This window comes from Saimiri boliviensis, chromosome 8 (genome assembly GCF_048565385.1).
Source record: "Saimiri boliviensis isolate mSaiBol1 chromosome 8, mSaiBol1.pri, whole genome shotgun sequence".
Lineage (NCBI taxonomy): Eukaryota > Metazoa > Chordata > Mammalia > Primates > Cebidae > Saimiri > Saimiri boliviensis.
Window position 1 is genome coordinate 50426659 of NC_133456.1, and position 22904 is coordinate 50449562.

At 38.6% G+C, this 22904-nt stretch overlaps 1 protein-coding gene across 6 annotated transcripts in view; it reads right to left on the reverse strand.

Moving 5' to 3' along the window:
• The window catches only part of FHIT (fragile histidine triad diadenosine triphosphatase), a 1474674-nt gene that overhangs the window by 435491 nt on the left and 1016279 nt on the right, over nucleotides 1–22904 (reverse strand). The window lies entirely within an intron of this gene.

Here is a 22904-nt window from a genome sequence, read left to right on the forward strand (position 1 = left end):
TAATAAGTAGGCTTATAAGACTTGTGTTTTGCTGGAATAAGAGAAAGAAAGTGGGATGAGGGCAGAAAAAAATGTCGGGAAAAAGGAAAGAACAGCAGGAACGGAGATCCTGTAGTAGCAAAAACCTTAGTACCTGTAAGGAACTAAAAGGCAATCAGGGTGGGCTAGATCCTGAGACAAGGCTGGTGTGAGATGGGCAGAGGGTCCTCCAATCAGGACCGTCCAGGCTGTTGCAGGTCTCCTGTGTACCAGTAACAGAAACAATCCAATTTACTCCATTAAAGAAACAAAACTGCATATATTCAACACATTTTCTCTGTACCTAATGGTCCAGTAGAAGTGATATAAAGACTGCTACCACATATTCTGCATGCTTCGCCTATGTCTTACTGTACATGATATTGGTAACAAAGAAAACACATTTCCCCTACCACCACTTTGTATGTATATACCATTATTTTATTTGGTCATGGTATCTGAAAAGCAATTACAAATCATGATTATAGCAGTTGAAATTTGCTGGAAACTTACTATGAGCACGGCATTGGACCGACTGCTTTCTGTGCATTTCCACAGTGAAATCAGTAACAACCTTAAAAAGAATGTCCAATCCAAAGCTAGCCTCTCAGGTTGAACAGCCATGATGGGTTTTACAATAGGGACTCACCATTTCCAAACTGGTATCTTTTTGTTTGTTTTGAGACGGAGTCTCACTCTGTCGCCAGGCTGGAATTCAGTGGTGTGATCTCAGCTCACGGCAACCTCCGTTGATTCTCCTGCCTCAGCCCCCCGAGTAGCTGGGACTGCAGGTACCCACTACCATGCCCAGCTAATTTTTTGTATTTTTAGTAGAGACGGGGTTTCACCATATTGGCTAGGATAGTCTCAATCTACTGACCTCATGATTTGCATGCCTCGGCCTCCCAAAGTGTTGGGATTACAGGCATGAGCCACCGCACTCAGCCCCAAACTGGTATCTTAGGGTCCAGATTCCACCCATCAGGTGTATCTGGGAGGAAGGCAACCTCACTTGTCCTTCTGTGGACCAGTGAATCTCAAGTATTTCTAATGATACCTGTGGTGGTGCAGTTTTCTGAGTGAGCCACCCTGGTACTAATTAGACTGTGTAAAGTGAATGTTCATCATGGATGTGGCCTTCCATTTTTTTAGTGGCTTATAACCAAGGCAAACTGCTCTTAAACATTTATTTCAGAGAAAAAAGTATAGACAGCCACCATTCTTCAATTTACAACTTGGTCTCTGCAACCGCTTGTCTTTAAATCCAGGATGCAGGATGAGAAATGGGTTTCCCTGCCAGGTTCTGAGAGGTCTGCAGGAAGGTGATGCCTGGGCAGGAGAGATATGAGTGGAGATCAATGAAGCATGAAATGGTGGAGTCTCTGGGGCTGCAGAACTTTGGAGAATTCCTCGTGCTGTCCGCTCAACTGGCCCCAGCTCCCTGTGGGCTCTTTGGGGTCACGAGGAGCCCTTTCTCTGGGTTTTCTTTCTTTTATCCTCAGCAGAGAAAAATGGAGAAAAGAACATTAAATTCAGCACAGTCACTGTGAGTGCTAAAATATTTTCAGGATCAATGGTGGTTCTAAACTATCTCCCTGTTTCTAATATTTTTAAGAGCGGATTTTTTTTTTTTTAATCTCATGATTACACTACAAAAATACAGTGTCGTTGGGTAAGGGACCCACCTAAGCCCCTTGGCCTTTTACTTTCTGGGTATCCTTTTTCTCTTTGATAGTACTCTTGTGACTGAAAAAAAAAATGTTCTGTCTTCGTATGCTCCTAGGCTGTAAGATTTGGATTGTTTTGTTTTATATTTTGTTTATGTTTACATGCATCTTATATTTCCCTGAAAACTAATTAACATTTTTGGCCTTTCTAACAGGAAAAAGTCTCTATTATTTTTATCCTCGTATTACAAAACAGAAGTTCAGAGAGAAAATATAATTTGGCCAAAATTGCATGGCTAATGAGAAGTCAAGTTGGAACACGATTATAAATCTATTTGCTTTCAAGGTCCATGCTTTCTTTTTCTCAAACTGAGGTAAATTTCACATAATATAAAATTAACCATTTAAAATAAACAACTCAGTGCCATTTAATATTATCAATTCATAATATTGCACAACTATCATCTCTATCGAGTTCCAAAGCATTTTCATCATCCCAGAAAAAAAGCACCATGCCCACTAAGCAGTTATTTCTCAGTTTCTTTTCCACCCAGCCCCTGGAAACCACCAATGCACTTTCTTTCTCTATCAATTTACCTGTTCTGAATATCTCATATAAATGTAATCATACATTTGAATCACTCTAGCGGTTAACACAGTGCCTGGCACATAGTGAACTTTAAAAAATATAGGTTGACTGTGTGAATGAAAGGATAGGGGTGGATAATGGTTAAACCACCATAAAATCCTGAGCTATTGTTCTAACATCCACTGTGTGCTCTCCACAAAAGCTCCTTCAAATTTTATCTTCTGTGACAATGACACTATGTCAACCTATCCACAGAGCCCAGCAGTGTTAATGCCGCATGTTAATAAAACCCCCTTCTTTCCCCACAGAGCTGGATTTTTATTAAAATGAAGCTTCATAATCTAGATAACCAGGGCTCAGTACAGTCCTATGTCTACTCCCAAGTATGTTTGCACAAAGCTAAACTACACATAATTGCTACCTAAAATATAAAACTAATGTGAACGCCTAAAGAGGAGAATGTGGAATGCTGAATAGGGTGAGCCCCCTGCTATTAATCTGGAAATGATCATCCTGTTGTGAAACTATCCTACGGGGCATCTCAGGGTCTGAGACAATAGCATAATTATATATGCTGACACTTCCTAGTTGTAATACCTTAGAAGACAGAAGATGTAGGGTAGGAGGGAACAAAAGTTAAGCCAAACAAAAAGAAAACACTAAATTATTTTTACTCAATATAATGACTCTGGGAAGTCTAAATGGCAATACTAGCAAAGTTACAATGCATATTTCAGAAAGGAGAGACAAGACGAAAGGTAAACATGGTGCACATTTAAAAACATATTCTATGAAGGACAATAAAATGAGAAATTCATAGTTTTTCGAAAAGAAAATACCTCTACCTCATCTGAAAATTAGAATACCACCAACAAATCTTTTACCAAGTAAGTTGAAGCATTTTAGAACTCAATGCTATTAACAGCAGCATACTTAAAGTCAGCAGAAGACAGATTTCATTAATGTTAACTACCCTAGTACAACCCAGAGAAACCATGACTCAGTGTGTAGTACATTCCAATAGAACTTTCTGCAACAACAGAACTGTTCTATATCTGCTCTGTCCAATATGGTGGCCACTACCCACATGAGCTGCTGCTCAAGAGGTCATCAAAATAATCAAATGTCATTCAAATGCTCAAAATATATTTATTGAGTATTTGAAATGGGGCTAATATAACTGAAGGATGAGTTTTATATTTTATTGAGTTTAATTAAGTTAAATTTAAATAGCCACATGTTGCTGGGCTCACACCTGCAGTGCCAGCACTTTGGGAGGCCAAGGCAGGTGGATCACCTGAGCCAAGAGTTTGAGACCAACCCAGCCAACCTGGTAAAACCCTGTCTCTACTAAAAATACAAAAATTAGCCAGGCGTTGCGTTGTATACCTGCAATCTCAGCTACTCAGGAGGCCGAAGCAGGAAAATAGCTTGAACCCAGGAGGCAGAGGTTGCAGTGAGCTGAGATCACACCACTGCATTTCAGCCTGGGAGACAACAAGCAAAAAACACCACCAACAAAAAAGGCCACATGCTAACAGATACTATATTAGAGCAACTCTATCAGATATTAATTAGCAAAGAATAAAGAAATACTCTCAAGCACAGTTTCACTGTATTTCATAAAGGCAATCAAAATAGCTTTCAGCACATGTGGTACAGACTTACTTCTCAAACTTTAAGGCTGTGTGATATTAGCGAATACCTGGCAACTACTGCATGAAATGGACAAACACCTAGGTAGATGGGGTAGAAATGGAACAAAGTGGAAAAACACAAGTCAGGTAAGTAAGAAAGTTCACTGAGAGGCTGAAATATCCCAAAGACCTGGAGAGTCAGGCTTCCCTAGAAGGTTTCCATCTTACGAAACCGAGTAATGGCAAATGCTACCGGAGAGATTTAGCACACGGAGGAAGCTGGTTTAATGAAAAGAGCTGCCTCACTCATGAGCCGCTGGAAGTCCTGCTATAGCCTTCAGCTATCAAGCCATAAAACTGATGCTTGGAAATAGAAACCCCTTTTGGCTACTTAATATTTTCCCCAATTCCTGTAACTCCAGGAAATGGTTCAGGGAAAGAAACCCAGGAGGGCAAAGCAAGGAGAAAGGCTGGAAATCCAAAGAAAAAGACCAGAAACAAGAGGAAGAAATACAACATAAAATTATGAGAGGGAAAAAAAATGCTCATAGGGAGAAGGGATGCTCCCAGGGTAAAAATGATGAAAAATCCTTGGGAAAAGAGCATGCCTAAGCAGTTAGCAAAGACCTTTGTGAATTTATGTGCAAAACCACAAATTACACACATGCCTCCCAGGAACTACAAATGCTGCCCGTAAAAATAAATACCTGCCATTAAAATAAATAATAAGGACGGAAAGGAGAAAGAGGGTCAGGGAAATAATACAATAAGCCAAGCCCCTCCCCGCCCCCGCAAAAAAAGCTAGAAGAGGTTGAACTTGACCTAGAATTTAATAGTCAGTTACTTAATCCAGAAAAAATGAAAATGCCAGGCAAATGTACTAGCACAACTGGATATGAAAACACTAAAGGCATTCACACAGGTATTGGTAACTCACCTTATGATCAGTTTCTCCCTAACACTAAAGTTTCCAACTAAAAATAAAAAACAACTGAGGTATAAGGAATGACACTAACTACAGTCCCTTTACAAAGAAATAGGTCAAAATAGAAGAGGCTTACTGGGATTGGGAAATAGGCAAATGCCATTCTGTAACACACCATGGAGAAAGTTATTTATTGAAAGTGCCCCAGCTTTAGCATCATTGTTTTGCGCTCTGAGATTAGAGATTTGTGAATCACTTCCTATGGTATTACCTTTACTGTGCATTTTCAACAATGTCAGTTGAGATATAATTATGCCAAACCAAGTGACATACTCATCTATCTCTCGAGTTAAAGAGTTCTCGCTCCATCAAGACTTCTTTTTTTCTGAAAAGGATTCCCACTAAAATACTGTCATTTCCTTTGCTATCTCACAATCACAATTTGGTATAGGTTGGACTGGGTCAGAGCTGTGAATCTGAGAGGAGATAATGTACTTCAAGTCCCAAAGCATTTTGAGTTGCTGGTATGCCACATAGTATTACAATCACAAAAGAGAGTTAATAGCCTGACTCACCGCTGAGAGTCCTGGCTATGGGAAAGGGAGACAGGATCGGTTTCATACCTGGCGGCACCAGAATTTAATGTGGCATGAAGTGTTCCGATTAGCTATTGTATGAAACACTGAAAGAAGAAATTTCTGTTCAGGAGGTATTCAGGAGAACTAAGAAGGACACCTGGCTAATTAGTGCCAGAGAGCCAAGTGAACCTCCCAGTCCCCCCCGGTCTTCTTCAGTGCACACCACCTAAAGCCCCATCTTTTATTTCAGAACTCTTAACTTCCCTAACGGGTTAGCCAAGGGAAACTATCACTGTTATAAAGAAGCACAGATAAGGCCAGGCATGGTGGCTTACACCTGTAATCCCAGCACTTTGGGAGACTGAGGTGAGCAGATCACTTGAGGTCAGGATTTCGAGACCAGCCCAGCCAACATGGCGAAACGCTGTCTGTACTAAAAAGACAAAAATCAGCTGGGTGTTTTGGCACATACCTGTAGTACCAGCTACTTGGGAGGCTGAGGCAGGAAAAACACTTGAACCCAAGAGAAGGAGGTTGCAGTGAGCAGAGATCGTGCCACTGCACTCTAGCCTGGGCAACAGAGCAAGACTCTGTATTAAAAAAAGAAAAGCAAAGCAAAGAAAAAGCACAGATATATCAAGTCAGATTCACTTCATCAACCCTAAGACTTAAATACTAGTAACACCTTACTCATTATTTATGCTACTTTATTTTGGTCCATTATCTCTTCCTCAGCAATCTCATCCCATTCGATGTATATTGAAGAAACCTTTTCACAGACCAAATAAGGTAGGGAAATTCTGAACACTAAACTATCTTCCTAGATACATACCATGGTGTGAGCATATTAAAGGTCCTGAGAAGTTCAGCAGTAAAGAAATCTGATTTTGCCCTCCATATTCTCCCAAAGTGTTTTATCTTGGGGACCATGTTCCCTTTGTTCTTTATATAAAATACCTATTTTCATGTCATATTCAGAGCCCTATAAAATATACTTCAAGAAATACCAAGGAGCCCCTTCATTACACTATAAGACCCTTAACAGAGAGGTTTGTAAAAAGATAGTAAAAGAGATTAAAGGTTCCTCAGAATTAGCTTTCCATGGGCAGCAAAAGAAGTGGGAAAGAGCAATATTTACTGCATCTACCACGTGGCAGCATTCCATCAGGAACATTTCAATCTCAGTAAATCACCGCAACAATTCTCTAGCATATATCATTATTTTCTTTTATGCAGAAAAGAAAATCAAAGTACGTAGATGTCACACAGCACATGCAGTCCCAGAGTTAAGGGATGGCAGGGCAGGGATTTGAAAGGCCTGTGCCCTTTCTCCTATATCACATTGGTGTAATTTTTTCACACTATACATACTTCTATAAAACAAAACCATTTTGAAGTATCTGTCCTGTGTGACATCACAGTGTTGTTAATGGTTTCCTTCTGTTTCCAATTGTCTGCTTAGTATAATGAAATTAAACCATTAAAATGGAAATGAAACTTGTTCTGTGACCTTCCCTTTGTGAGAATATGTCAAAGTAAATCAACATGAGATTTTTGGAGGACATACCATTTTTTAAAGAACTGAGTCTTCCTGCCAAGACAGAAAAACTTAACAAGAAATTAAACTACCTAGCCATAGAACCTCAAATATCAGGTTATAATACATGTTTCTGTAGGTGGTAAGCATAAAAAACTAAGTTCCTTAAAAAAAAATAGGCTCCTTTTTGTTTAAGAAATCCAAGGTCATGAAAACAGGCATCTGGGCCAAGCTAGAACCCTGGTCTAGAACACTCCGGAAAACCGAGGCCATCTTCCACTTCTTCTTGACATCTTGGTGAATCTAAACTGGTTCTCTTTGTTTTGCATGCTACATGAAAAGAGACAGCTGCCACTAATTCGCCAGTATTGCTCCCTCCTCCTACGTGAGGTCAAATAGACTCAAGATGGAATCTGAGTGACAATTCTAAATTCTCTGAGGAATTGGGGCCAACCTTGGATACGGTCCTCCTCAGGGACTATAGGTAATCTATTTATGTAATATAAATATGGCCAATGGAAATTGCACAGCTGTAACCACAAGAACCAGGACAAACAGTCTCTGGATAGTGAGCAGTGGTGTGTAGGCCACCAGTTTATACAAAGACTTGACAAAGAGCACACAAGCTCTTCAATGGAAAATTTATGAGATAACACTCAAGTGATTTTTAACTAGGAAGATCTTGGGCAGCAAAGTGAGTCAAGTTTGAAATGAAAAGTAGAAAAATATCCCATGCTGCTGCAACAAAAATAACCCAACTTGTGCTTATGCTGAAGTTATAAAAAGGAGAAAGAGACAAACTTCACACCTGCAACAGCATCATTAAAACATGAAAGGATGGTTTGGGTTTGTCAGAATTAAGGGCCACCTGCTGTTCCACACTTCTCCCTCATCCCAGTCCCAGTCCCTGAAAGAAATGAAAAGAAAGCTGAAGGAATTTTCACCGAGACAAAATTGAGCAGAGACTGGATCCGCCAAAGACTATTTTTCTAGTCTTCAAGAAATACACTGAAGTACTGTTTCTAACAGCTTCATTTTTAAAAAATACTTTAACTCTTTATCTTAGGCATTCGGAATGATGTACATTTTATATTTTAATTCTCTGTGAGAAAAACAAGGCATATGTTGTAAAAATGTGTGGAGGTCTTCATTTATGATTTGATATTGATGCTCTTTCACAGAAATGAATAAGCATTTATCTTTCAGAACCTAAATAAAATACCGTCTTCAAATTCTGGAATTTTAATCTGTATCTGGGAGAACCAAACAGAATTTTCACAATCTCTAAATTACTGAATCGCAAGATTAATGAATCAAGTACTTTGATCTTATTTAACGTATATGGTATTCACAAAATTTAAAACACTGCACATATTTTAAACAAACTAAGCATTTACTTATATTTGATCATCTGGGCATTTTTTAATTTTCTATTTAAAGTTAAGTTGAGTAGGAAAAATTATAGTCTCTTTAAACTACCATGAGTTAAACTGCCACATGGATGGTACCGTTTACCCACCAGCTATGAGAAGTAACAAAATAAAGTTGTACTAGAAATATTGCTATTACTCGCTACAATTGTAATGCAGATTACAGATTGTTTTGTTTGTTTTTTTCAGAGGAGTCTTAGTCTCCCTCTGTTATCAGTCATCAGGTTGGAACGCAGTGGCTCAATCTTGGCTCACTGCAAACCCCGCCTCCTGGGTTCAAGCGATTCTCCTGCCTCAGCCTCACAAGTAGCTGGGATTACAGGCGTGTGCCATCACATTCAGCTAGTTTTTGTGTTTTTAGTAGATATGGGTGTCACCATGTTGGCCAGGCTGGTCTCGAACTCCTGACCTCAAGTGATCTGCCTGCCTCGGCCTCCCCAAAGTGCTGAGATTACAGGTGTAAGCCACTGTGCCTGACCCCAGATATGAGATTATTATCCTCATTTTACAAATAGGAACAGCTAGGTTCAAAAAGGTGAAGAAACTTCCCAAGGCCATATAGCTATAGGCTAGGATCCATGGCCTGGTGTGATGTCAGAAAGACTCCTATTACCATTGGCATTGACAGAAAAGAGCAGTAGAGTTTAGGTTGTTAGTAAAGACATGTTTAGTAAGTACAAAGCCTCTTGGTAATAATAAAATTAAATTTAAAAATCTTCATACAGATTTGTGATTTGGTCTCACAAACACAAGGTGAAATGCTCAATGCATGTCTTTTGCATTTAGTGACTAATTTTTACTTCCATAGCTCTTTATAGCCTTCAGTATATTGTCACACTATCTCATTCTGACAGTTATATCCTCCATATTTTAGCATTTATTAACTTGTTACATGTCTGACTCCAAAAGAACTGGAGATACACCCTCCTATATGTATCTCTACCTGTGATACATCATCGCAACCACCCTATACATGCTGGTATGAAACAAAATCTGAAATATGTGAGGGTATCATAAAATCCCCGATGGGGACTTTTAATTATATGTTAATTAAGAGGCAGGTTATTCACAACTTTCTGAAAAAGGGGCAGAGTTTTCAGATCCACGTAAGGTAGTTTCTAGGCTGTTGCCATGGCACTTGTAAACTGTCATGGTGCAGTGGGAGTGTCTTTACGCTAATGAGCAGTGAAGGCAACTAGAGGTTGCTTTCCTGCAAACCCGCTAGTTTGGCTGGCTTTTTCAATGCATCCTGACAACGGGATTGCCTGAATTCTGCTTCTATTAGAGGGGTCATGACCTGGAAACAAGTCCTGCAGGCCTCCTACCTCAACAAGGCAGCATCATCTGCTCTCACAATAAACCAGATGTCAATGATTCCATGATTCTGTGAGACCAGTGCCCATTAGAATCTTTAAGGAGCACCAGACATGGCAGCAGATGCTCTCCTTCATACTAGGTTGCATCTAGTCACTAGGCAAAATCTTGATTAGTTTCCTTCCTTTTTAAAAATTTGCTCAGAGGCCCAGTGGGCTCAGTGGCTAACACCTATAGATCCTGGAACTTTGGGAGGTCTGAGGTGGGCAGATAACTTGAATCCCAGAGTTTGAGACCAGCCTGGGGAATATGGCAAGGTCTTGTCTCTACAAACCTGGGCAAAATGGCAAGTTTCTATCTCTACAAAAAAATAACAACAGCAAAAAAGTCAGGCACAGCAGCATGCACTTGTAGTCCCAGCTACTTGGGAGGCTGAGGCAGGAGGATCAGTTGAGCGTGGGAGGTAGAGGCTGCAGTGAGTTATGATGGTACCACTGCACTGCAGCCTGGGTGACAAAGTGAGACCCTGTCTCAATGAATCAATGAATCAATGAATCAATCAATCCTTGCCCAAATGAGTTATTAGTACCTCCTTTTATTCTCTAAAAATGCTGCCAGTAGAGGGTGGTGTATAAAAAGCAGAAAATTAAAGTCAAAAAATAATGGAGGGTTCCACTCCTTTAAAAGATACTCTATCCATGACAACTCCCACCCCTCACTCATTTCCTGAATGGGAAAAAAAAAAAAAAAAAAAAAAAAAAAAAAAAAAAAGGATGTGTAGTTATTTCTCTCCGAGAGCCTGTGAATAAAGTACCACCTTTATTTCAAACAGGTAAAATATCTTGAAAACGTGGTTGGAAGAGCTGGCGGGGCATAGTGGCTCACGCCTGCAATCCCAGAACTTTGGGAGGCCAAGGCAGGCAGATTACTTGAGGTCAAAAGTTCAAGACCATCCTGGTCAACATGGTGAAACCCCATCTCTACTGAAAATACAAAAATTAGCCAGGTGTGGTGTTGCATGCCTGTAATCCCAGCTATTCGGGAGGCTGAGGCAGGAGAATCGCTTGAATTCAGGAAGCGGAGGACACATGGAGCTGAGATCATGCCACTGCACTACAGTCTGGGTGACAGAGTGAGACTCTGTCTCAAACAAACAAACAAATAAAAGTGGTGTGAAGGAGGATTGTTTTGGAGGGGTTTTGTGCAGTTTGAAGTCAACACTATGACTAAACAGTTTGACAGCACCCCTCAATCAGACACATTTAGAAGCTCCACAGACTTGACCAGAGGATTCGCAGACATTCTGGAGACTTAACAAAATCATACTAAAGGCTCAAGTGTGCCATGTCACACTCTTCAGAACTTGACAGTGTCTAAGTCGATCAAAGAAGCTGATTAAATGATACTGACACTCTCCTAGGTCCCCAGAATCCCTTTAAAACCCAACCAACTTTGCCCAGTCTCTATTTGGGCCAGTACCTTTTACTCAGAAAAATCTTTCCTTCTGGGTCCCAGACCCTAATGGTAGTCCTGGGTTATGTTTTCTTTTATCTTTTACTTATTTTAGACTAGTTTTAAATCCACAGAAAAATTACAAAGAGTTCAGAGTTCCCATATATGCCATACCTAGTTTCCATTATTATTAGCAACTTGCATGTATGGTAGAGTTGTTATAATAATTGAATTAGCATTCATAAATTATTTATATTTATTTATTTTTCATGGGTTTTTTAAGAGTCAAGGTCTCTGTTACCTATGCTGGAGTACAGTGATGTGATCAGAGCTCACTGCAGCCCCAAACTCCTGGACTCAAGGAATCCTCCTGCCTTAGCCTCCCGAGTAGCTGGAACTACCAGACATTACCACACCTGGCGTATTTGTGTTTTTTTGTGGGTTTTTCTTTCTTTCTTTCTTTCTTTTTTTTTTTTTTTTTTTTTTTTTTGAGACAGAGTCTTGCTTTGTCACCAGGGCAGAGTGCAGTGGCTCAATCTCAGCTCACTGCAACCTCCACCTCCTGGGTTCAGGTGATTCTACTGCCTCAGCTTCCCGAGTAGCTGGGACCACAGGCGTGCGCCACCGTGCCTGGGCAATTTTTGTATTTTTAATAGAGACAGGGTTTCGCCATATTGGCCAGGATGATCTCGATCTCTTGACCTTGTGATTCACCTGCCTCGGCCTCTGAAAGCGCTGGAATTACAGGCGTGTGCCACCATACCTGGCAAGTTTGTTTTTTATTTTTTGGTAAAGACAAGGTCTTACCATGCTGCCCAGACTGGTCTGTTTCCTGGTGTGAGCTACCACACCTGGCCTCTGAGACATTACTATTAAAAATGCCTCTACTTGATTCAGATTTCCTTACTTTTCCACCTAATATCCAATTTTCTATTCCACAACCCCATCCAAGATACCATATTAACATAACTTATGTCTCTTAAGAATCTTCTTGGTTGTGACAGTTTATCAGACCTTTACTGGTTCTTAAGACCATGATAGTACTGAGGCAAGGAAGTCCATCAATTAAGGCTTGTCTGATATCTTTCTCATGATTGGACTATGTCTATGGCTTTTTGGAAGGAACACCAGAAAGATAAAGTGCCATACTCATCACATCCTAGCAAGGTCCATATTATCAATATCACTTATCTCCACTGTTGTTAACCTAGATCACTGGTTAAAGTATTATTTATCAGCTTTCTCCATTCTGAAGTTACTCTTTTATCCCCCTTTTTAAGCTGTGCACTTTGGATAAGAAACCATGTGTAGCCCACAGTTAAGATGTGACAGCGAGACTCCAGCTCCTTACAGTATTTACATGAACTATCGGGAATTCTGATGCACAATGTTGTCAGTTTTATCTCATTTATTTGTGTATTCAATCATTTATTTTTATCCCTATTTATTCAGGTAGCTTTTTTTTACATTTGGGGTTATTATTCAATACTATTTCTTGTGTTGTCCAAAGTGACCCAACTTTGGCACTGGGGAACTCCTTGAGTTGGCTCCTATGTCCCTTGAACACACTCACATTATTTTCATTTAATTTTGTTTTGTAGTTTGAGCACTACCTTACTTCTTGGCACTACAACATGCTCCAGGCTCATCATGTATATTTCTTGCCCCAGTCCTAGGATTTGCCATTTTTCCAAAGAGCCTTGGTTTTTTTTTTTTTTGGTAAATGGAAAAAGAAATCAAGATCTGGGTGTTAGGTATACTTGTTGCTACCAGGGTTTTTTATTCTTGGAACAGAAATGTACCCTTGGTTTTAGTAAATGCAGAATTTCAGGTATCCACCATTTATCAAATTGAATAGTTTCATGACGCAGGAAAAAAAAAATCCCATGTTTCACCTATTAAACCTCACCCCAGAACCTCTGGTAAAAATGATTTGTTTACCATCTCCATGGTTTTGTCTTTACCAGAAAGTTATAAAGTTGCATCATACAGTAGATAGCCTTTTCAGACTAGCTTCTTTCCCTAGCAATATGCATTTACTATTCATCCATGTTTTTACATTTTATGTACAGTTCATTCCTTTTTATTGCTAAGTAGTGTTCGATTCTACAGGCCTAACAGAGCTTGTTTATTCATTGACTTATTGAAGGACATTTTGGTTGTTTCCAGTTTTGGGAATTATGGATAAAGCTATGACAAACATTCCTGTGCAGGGTTGTCTAAGTTCATAAGTTTTCATATCAGTTGGGTAAATACCTAGGTATATGATTGCTGGATTGTATGGTAAAACTATGTTTAACTTTGTAGGAAACTGAAAAACTTTCTTCCAAAGTGCCTTTATTGTTCTACATTCTCATAAGCAATGTATGAGAGTCCTGGTTGCTCTATATCCTCCCTATTAAGGATATTGTCAGTGTTTTAGATTTTTGCCATTCCAATGGGTGTGTGATAGTATCTTGTATTAATCTGGAACTCTCTACCAACGTATGATGTTGAACATCTTTTCATATGTACATTTTCTATCTGCATCTCTTCAGTGAGCTATTTATTCAGCTATTTAGTGAGCTATTTAAAATCAGCTTGTTTTCTTACTGGTGAGTTGTAAGGGTTCTGTCTGTACTATGGATACAAGTCCTTTACCAGATTTGTATTTTGTGTTCTCTGAGACATTGGCTTGACTTTCCTTTTTCTCCATAGTGTCTTTTGTATAGCTTAAGTTTTAATTTTAATTAAGTCTAACTTACGATTTTTTTCATGTATTATGTTTTTGGTGTTGTATATATCTACAAACACATTACCAAATACAAGATCCCATAGATGTTTTTCCAGATTTTATACTTTTGCATTTTACACTTAGGTCTATTATCCATTTGAGGTTTTTGTGAAATTTTCAAGGTCTGTGTTTAAGTTCCTATTTTTACATTGGATGTTCAACTGTTCCGCCACCATTTGTTGAAAACTTTACCCTTTCTCCATTTAGTCCCTTTTGTTCCCTTGTCAAAGGTTGACTGAATTTGTACGGGTTAGCCAACTGTTTTTCAAAAAGGCTCAGCATTGTTAAAAACTCAAGAAAACAGGAAGGTTTAACTTGAAGCCAAGAGCAACTTGACAATGGCAGGTCAGTGTCATCACTACTGTGTATGTAGGTCAAACCAAGAATGTTACATGGTCATAATGAAGGTAGGCTGTGTACAGAACACTCTGTATCTCCTAAATGGTTTCTAATCACTGATTCATCCTCTGCTAGTATAGATAGGCCTAATTAGCTCTGGTAACAAGGAAAGACAGTGTTAGATTGATAAAGTTAAGGTTGCGCAGGAGAAATTAGAGCAGAAGAGCTGTAAAAAGGATAGAAGGTGCCGGGCCCACGAACTTTCTAGACGGATCATTTTTTTTTTAAACAAATACCACCATTTCTTCATTTTCTTCCTACATTCTACACTCCCTCAAATTAGGAGGCATAAGATACTTAAATTCAAAGGGGAGCTTTCTACTCTAGCTCCCACTAACACATATTTCTTATTAAAGCTGTGTGATTATTTTGTATTTTACTAGTTCATGCCTGTATAGTGTTGAGGCATATTTTGTAAAAACTGAAATAGCTGGTGATTAGAACTTACTTAAAATATGCAAACCAAGACAAGGTCAAAGCAACCTTTCCGTCTTTCAGAGCGTCCTGTGGGGGATCAAATGGTATACATTGAGATTCATTCTCATTCTGCGTGTTTACCCCTGATGGCCAGGGAACACAAAATACAAGCCTCTCATTGGAGTCTGCCTGTAAAATGTGAAACCCCCTAATGTCAAATTGGAATCAACTCATCCCAAGCCTTTCATTAAACTGGCTCACAAAATAAAAGTGAGAAAAAAAGACAAATGAAATCACCACAAATAGTACAGAATTAAAGTGGCTGAGGCCAAAGTTTAGAAGAGAGGTTATCCTCTGAGGACCAAAGTATAAATGCAGTTTTAAAGTCAGGCCATAGAGGGAAACTCTTACATTTATTCCATTGCTGGTACCCTCAGAAGCCTTCATGAATTTCCTACGAAACACCACGATGTAAAACAGTGAATGCAAAATATTTGATCCCATCTTTGTGGTAATCAGTCTTCAATCTAGAGAGTGCGTGATCACTTACAAAAATGGCATTCTGCTGAATCACCAGCCCTGCCTATTACATTCCCCTGCTCATGCACAAAGTCGGAACGACTGAACAACAAGCAGCAAATTCATTTCAATAAACAGGTTTATTGTCCTATTTCAATACAAAGCACAGTCTATTAAGAATAATGCACTCTAGCCCAGGTTCTGACAGTCAAAAATGCTGATTTAAGAAGAGAATTGTGTTCCTAATTTAATTCATTCATTTGCAGCTCTCTCTTCTAAGTATGACATAATTCAGGCTTACTGAGCATAGCTGGTAATCACTACTCCGTTCTGTGGTTCATATTGTGCTTTTAAAAAATTACAATTCTACTTATTTATTTGGAGTTTTTAAAATATATATTATAGTTCTAGGATGAATGGTTATTAGTTGACAATAATGAAAAGCAAGGTTATTCAAAGTGACCTGTGAAATTATTCCATACATTTTCAAAATGAGGCACCTGTATTACGTGGCACATCATAGAATCCAAGCACATTTTCTCTAACTAATGATATGACTTGGATCATTGACACCTTTTGTCAGCACCGTTTTCTGATTTCAACATAGTACAACCCATTGAATGTTATACTCTAACAGGTGTCTATGAACTCAGGGATCTTAACAGTTTCTTTTTTTAATCGTTATTACATTAAAGGCAAACAGAATTCAGTTCCTTCAAATTTAGGTATTGTCACCTTATTGCCTAGCTGTCTGTTCTTCTACCTTACTTTTGTACTTGAAAAATAAATAGATCACACTGTAGATGCTGACATGCTTCTATCACGTATTATGAGGTTTGGGGTTTATTTTTTAGCTGAAAGATTGACTGTATTTGGTAAAATGAGACACAACCAGGAGTTTAAATTGGATTCAATGTGCGTATGTTTTCTTCTGAATGATTAATTTTTCTCCAGGCCTTGCCTCAAACAAGAAGCTCTTAATGAGCAGTGAAAGCTTTGGACACAGATATTGTGAAGTTTCATGAGTTAAGGAGTGCTTACATTTCATCCTTCAAATTTTGACAGTAACTATTTTTATAAAGAAATTAATTCAGCACTTCCAAAAATCTTTACATTGCCTAATATGTATCACACTATGATGACATTGAATGTATGTCTATTAAAGACAAACACACTCAAGTGAAATCTCAAGCATGGATGGCAACTTCTCAGAGGAAGAAATAATAATAAAACATTTGTGTTTTTAGGAGTGCAGAATTTCAAAATGACACATTTCTGAGCTACCTCTCACAAAGCAATTTTTTTTTTAGCTGCAGGGCACCCCAGTAGAAGTTAAAAATAGATTACACTTCTATTCATCTAAAAGAAGGACACTAATGTGAGCACTGTAGCTTTCTGCATTTCAGTAAAAATCAGAAATGATCTGCAGCCTGGTGAATAAAGTTGATTCACTTACAGAACACCAGCATTTCTCTCCTCACCTAGCTTTTGAAAGCCAGCCTGAAACAGCCCCTGCCTACAAAATTGCAGAGGAATTACTCTCAATTACAGGCTTCTGTCTGTTAAAAAGTAGAGCTGGTGATCAGTCTGACCTTTTTTCTCTGACAAGTCAAAGGAATGAAAGGGAAAAAAAAAATCTGACAGGTGTTCAATTTAGAAGCTGGGGGTGGGGGAAAGAAGGAAAAAGAAAAGAAAAGCTTGTATTATCTAACTAGATCTCAGGATTTTTTTTGTGTGTGTTATTCATCTTACTTTAAAAGTTCCTTTTCAGTGAATAAATTCCATGTGGCAAGGTAATTTTGCTTAAAGTCCCTTGCTTAATGTTTTAATTTGAGTATCATTTACTGAAATCTTCCCACCATCAATCATTCAGGCTTTTAGTTTCATACTTTAGGACAATTCTGCTGAATGCTACAACTCTGCCCTACCCTGCTCTTCCTTTTTTCTTATAAGTAGATTACAAATGACCACGGAAGACTGACTTTTCTGGTTCCCTGCATTTGCTATGTTTATTTCAAGACACGGCTTGTAAATACCAGCCTCCACATTTTACCCGTTAATGCAATCATTACTGATTTGACTAGAATTTGGTTGCCATTGGTATTAATTGAATGTGAATGTTTTAGAAATGACATTAATAGTTTTTCGGCTCTCTGACATTTACCCATGATTATTCATTTCAAAAGAATTACTACTTTGCTAAGGACTGAAAAAGTTGTTCTGATGAAAGTTAAACTCTGAAACATTCTGTATTCTTCTGAATTGGTTGGTTAGGTTCTTAATAATCCAGTGCTTGTTTAGCAAAACTACTAATTAGAGGTGGAAGCCGTGTATGCATTGAACAGTTACCTCTTCAAGCTTCAAATTGAGAAGGACCAAAGGATGCTCTTTCCCTTAGGAATCCATCTGAACTACATTTAGGCCAGTTAATGATGACTCCATTCAGCTTTGAAATATGTCTCTTTTAAGTAAGCTACTTTTCACTAAGGAAAAACTATTTTGAGAATTAATCATTCTCAAACATCATACAGAAGGCAACCAGTGAAAATACCACCATTCTAAACAGACTTGCAAACATTTGGGAAGTTGAATTGTGATTGACTGATGACATCACAGAAGCAAAGTAACGTCCCAAATTCACTTCTTGCTCTGCTATTTTTGTTTCCTCCAGAACAGTCAGAACTGCTTTTCTGAAATGGCTGAGATAGTTTTCTCTGAAGTGACACAGTGAAATGACTAATGGCCAGAGAGTAAGAGATTAGACAGGAAAGGAAAAAAAAAAAAAAAAAGAAAGAAAGAAAAATTAAAAAAAAAAAGGTGGAAAAGGACAAAGGTGATGTACATATACCTCTGAAAACAGGCAAAAGAGAGTTATAGTAAAAACACTAAGGGAAGGCCAGGCGCAGTGGCTCATGCCTGTAATTCCAGCACTTTAGGAGGCCAAGACAGACCGATCACTGAGGTCAGGAGTTCGAGACCAGCCTGGCCAACATGGTGGAACCCTGTCTCTACTAAAAATATAAAAATAAGCTGGGCGTGGCAGTGCATGCCTGTAGTCCCAGCTACTTGGGAAGCTGAGGCAGGAGAATCACTTGAATCCGAGAGATGGAGGTTGCAGTGAGCCAAGATTGCACCACTGCGCTCTAGCCTGGGCAACACAGTGAGACTCCATCTCAAAAAATCTAAGAGAGAGGTTGAAGTTTTGTCTTTTTTGCTGTGACTGGGAGGCCCTGGGAAGCTAAGAAAATTTCACTGAAGATTTGCTTTGCTTCCAGGAGACACCGACTTTCTGATACTTCCTTCTAATTTAAGTTCGGTGATACCCTACGAGAAAAAAAAAATTGGTTCTTTCCTCTAAAGAGTCAGCTAGAAATGAACAAGAAAACAACATAGTGGTATACACTACAGAGCTTTGGTACCAGTGCCAACAACCCAAAGTGATAAAAATTAAGAACAGAATTTATGCACAAATGATGCTTAAACAACATATTTTATTAAAAGTTGTAGAAAAAATTGACGCATTTGAAATAAAAATAGCAAAATTTCTGCTGTAATCACCAACTGTTGACTAGTCTTATACTTAGAAAAGGGCAAGTTGTCACCTAGTGAACCACTCAAAACTACCTAGAAAGAGAAAGAGCAGCATTTCAAGTCTACTGAGCTGAAATGAATATAGGATATGAACATAATGGCAATGTACATTGTTCATGTACAAAAACACATCATAAAGCTCTAGTGATTAGATGGGCATTATGACCAAAGCATCATCCTCTGCTCCAGAAATAGACTCACATACACAGAAAAGTAGTATTTTTCTATATTACATTGCAAATTCATAAGGCAAGATGGATTCATCAACAAATGATATTTGAGAAATTGAGGGCCAGGTGCAGGGGCTCACGCCTGTAATGCCAGCACTTTGGGAGACCAAGGCAGGCGGATCACCTGAGGTCAGGAGTTCAAGACCAGCCTGGCCAATATGGTGAAACTTGGTCTCTACTGAAATATGAAAAATAGCTGGGCATGATGGCGGGTGCCTGTAATTCTAGCTACTCGAGAGGCTGAGATGGGAGAATCACTTGAACCTGGGAGAAGATGGTTGCAGTGAGCCAAGATCATGCCACTGTACTCCAGCCAGGGTGGCTAAGTGAGACTCTGTCTAAAAAAAAACAGAAAGTGAGGACATTACAAAGAACAAATGCATGTGAACCCACCTCACACCTTATCCCAAATAAATTGGAGGCAGATTAAAGATTTTGAAAATAAAAATATTTTCTTTAAAACATAAAGAATTGACATCAGCAAAATAATTTAAAATACTTTTAAAAATTAATTTTTAAACATTTTTACAGTGGGAGAAACCTAAAAGAAAAGACTAACAAAGCCAATTACATAAAAAGAAAAGTTTAGATAATACAAACCAAACAGAAAACAAAACACCTACAGTCAAAACACCAAAGTTAAATGGCTGGGTGTGGTGGCTCACGCTTGTAATACCAGCACTCTGGAAAACTAAAGTGGGTGGATTACTTGAGGCCAGGAGTTCAAGACCAGCCTGGCAAACATGGTGAAATCCCAATCTCTACCAAAAATATAAAAATTTGCAAGGCATGGTGGTGGGCTCCTGTAATCCCAGCTACTCGGGAGGCTGAGGCAAGAGAATCACTTGAGCCACAGAGGCGGAGGTTGCAGTGAGCTGAGATCGCATCACTGTACTACAGCCTGGGCAATGGAGCAAGACTTTGCTATGTAAAAAAAAAAAAAAAAAAGTAAAGGATAGACAGGCAAGTTGAATGGAAGCAAACAGACCAATACAGATGTAGGTTTGCTACTCAACATCAATGCTGTTGCTGGAGACAAGGGGGTAAGGCAGATGCCTTTCATGAAAGCCAACAGAGACTCATCTCCCTAACTCCCAAATGGCTGTGGAGGAGTTTCCATTCTGTGACTCTACCTCTCCTCTATGGGCTGACACCTAATTAGGGGTAAGCATCTGAACAATCAACACAGAGATTTGAGTTGAGCCCTGTTCTGTGCAGGGCATTCAGAAGTAAATGGGATTTCCAAGTTCAATTAGCCACAGAGGAGTTGCCTGAATCTCACATTTGACACGTTTACCCTATATGCTGCTTGCCTACCCAGCATCTGAACGTCTGGAAATGTATCTTTATTTCACCCCATACTCTGAATCCTAACCTTCTACCCTCTAAAATGATTCCACCACCACCTGTGAAAGTAGAACTGATGATAACTGCAGGCTGCGTGACTCGTGCTTGGTTCTGACTTCGGAATTGCAATCCACATTAAGAGCTTTTCAAATAATTACTTATATGTTATGTGAACGTCATAATTTTGAATGACACAAGTTTCTACTGAAGTGATTGGTCTTCCACTTCCACTGCCAGTGAAAGAATATTCTCTCTGTGTTTTAAAAATCATTCATTCTAAATGACACTGGGGTAAGATGACCAAAAACTAAAGGGATGACATTTTACTTAAAAGGTAGAATTGTAAACACCAGACCACACTCAGGAAAGCGGAGATTTCTCAAAACTTAAAATCCTCAACCATGAGAAGGGTAATTAACAAAATATACTTTAGAAGTATGAACACTTAGAAAGCACTTAGTCCCTTTATGGTAACTACTATAATCGTGCCCAAGCCTAAATGCAGGTGTGAGTATAATCACTAACGGGTTGAAGGAACATTGCTGCTAAGAACAGACCTGCATCAGGCCACATGTCAAAGGACAAAGCTGGTCTCAGTACCCTTAAGTCTCAAGGCATCTGAGAGCCAATGTTCAGGCTGCAAAGGTTTTTCCAGGCTAACAGAGGAGGAGACAATGAGATTCTACATCAATCTCCCAGTAATATTCTGCAAAGCAATAATGAATTTCTAAAAGAAAACTAAATAAAATAAAAATACTAATACTATTTAGTTGGCTAAAGGGCTTCCAAAAGAAAGGCCTCAGACCATTTCAAAAAAAAAAAAAAAAAAAAAAAAAAGGACAACCCTCAAACACAGGGGCATAGATGAGGCAGAAAATAAGAAATATGCATACCTATGACCATGGCTTTGACAAGTCATTTCATGGACAGGTAAGATCCAAGTCTTGAGGAACTTGCTAAGGTATTCAATTATTTCTGTGGCCAGTGAAGGGCTGGCTGTGGAAATGCCAGATCCTGACCCTGCAGACAGTCTAGTTGGGGACACAGGCTTTCACATATATGATTGTGGCACAGTGTGATATGTCCAATGTCAGGGGCCAGTACTGAGAACATGGGGGCAAGAAAGGCAGGAGAGCGTCCTCACCTTAGACAAAACGTTCAGGAAAACATCCCAGGAAAAGAGGTGTTTAATATGGGTGTCAAAAAATGGTCTCGTTTTCCAATCTAAAGAATTAGATAGTATCATACATGACACAAATGTGAAGACATACAATGATCACGGATTGGAAGAATTAATGTCATAAAAATAACCATAATCTGATTATTGAAAGCAATCTACAGATTCAGTGCAATTTCTCTCAAAAAACCAACATCATTTTTTCACAAAAATAGATAAAACAATTCTAAAATTCACATAGAACCAAAAAGAGCCCAGATAGCCAAAGAAATCCTAAGCAAACAGAACAAATCTGGAGGCATCACATTGCCTGACTTCAAATGATACTACAAAGCAATAGTAACCAAGACAGCATAGTACTGGTATAAAAGTAGATGTATAGACCAATGGAACAGAATAGAAAACCTAGAAATAAAGCTAAATACTTATGATCAACTGATGTGAAACAAAGCATTAATAAACATAAATTGGGGAAAGGACACCCTATTCAATAAATGGTACTGGGGAAACCTGGATAGCCACATGCAGGAGAATTAACCTGTATCATTATCTCTTAAAATATACAAAAGTCAAGTAAAGACAGATTAAAGACTTAAATCTAAGACCTGAAACTATAAAAATTCTAGAAGAACACCTAGGAAAAACTCTTCTGAACATTGGCCTAGGCAAACCCTTTATGACTAAGACTCAAAAGAGAATGCAATAAAAACAAAAATAAAGGATCCCTAATTAAACTTAAAAGTTTCTTCACAGCAAAAGAAACAATCAGCACAGTAAACAAACAGCTCACAGAATGGGAGAAAATATTTGAAAACTATGCATCTGACAAATAACTAATATCAGAATCTACTAGGAACTCAAACAAATCAGCGAGGAAAAAAAAATAACCCCATTCAAAAATGGGCAAAGGACATGAACGGACATTTCTCAAAAGAAGAAATAAAAGTGGCTAACAAACATTAAAAAAAAAAAAAAAAGCTCAACACCACTAATCATCAAGGAAATGCAAATTAAAACCACAGTGAGATACCACTTTACACCAGCCAGAATGGTCACTATTAAAAAGTCCAAAAACAATAGATGTTGATATAAATGCAGTGAAAAGGAAACATTTATGTAATGTAAATGGTGGGAATGTAAATTAGTGCAACCTCTATGGAAAACAGTATGGCAATTGCTCAAAGAATTCAAAGTTGTCCTACCATTTGATCCAGCAATCCCAATACTGGGTATCTACCCAAAGGAAAGTAAGTCATGAGATCAAAAAAGACACCTGCACACATGTTTATTTCAACACAATTCAC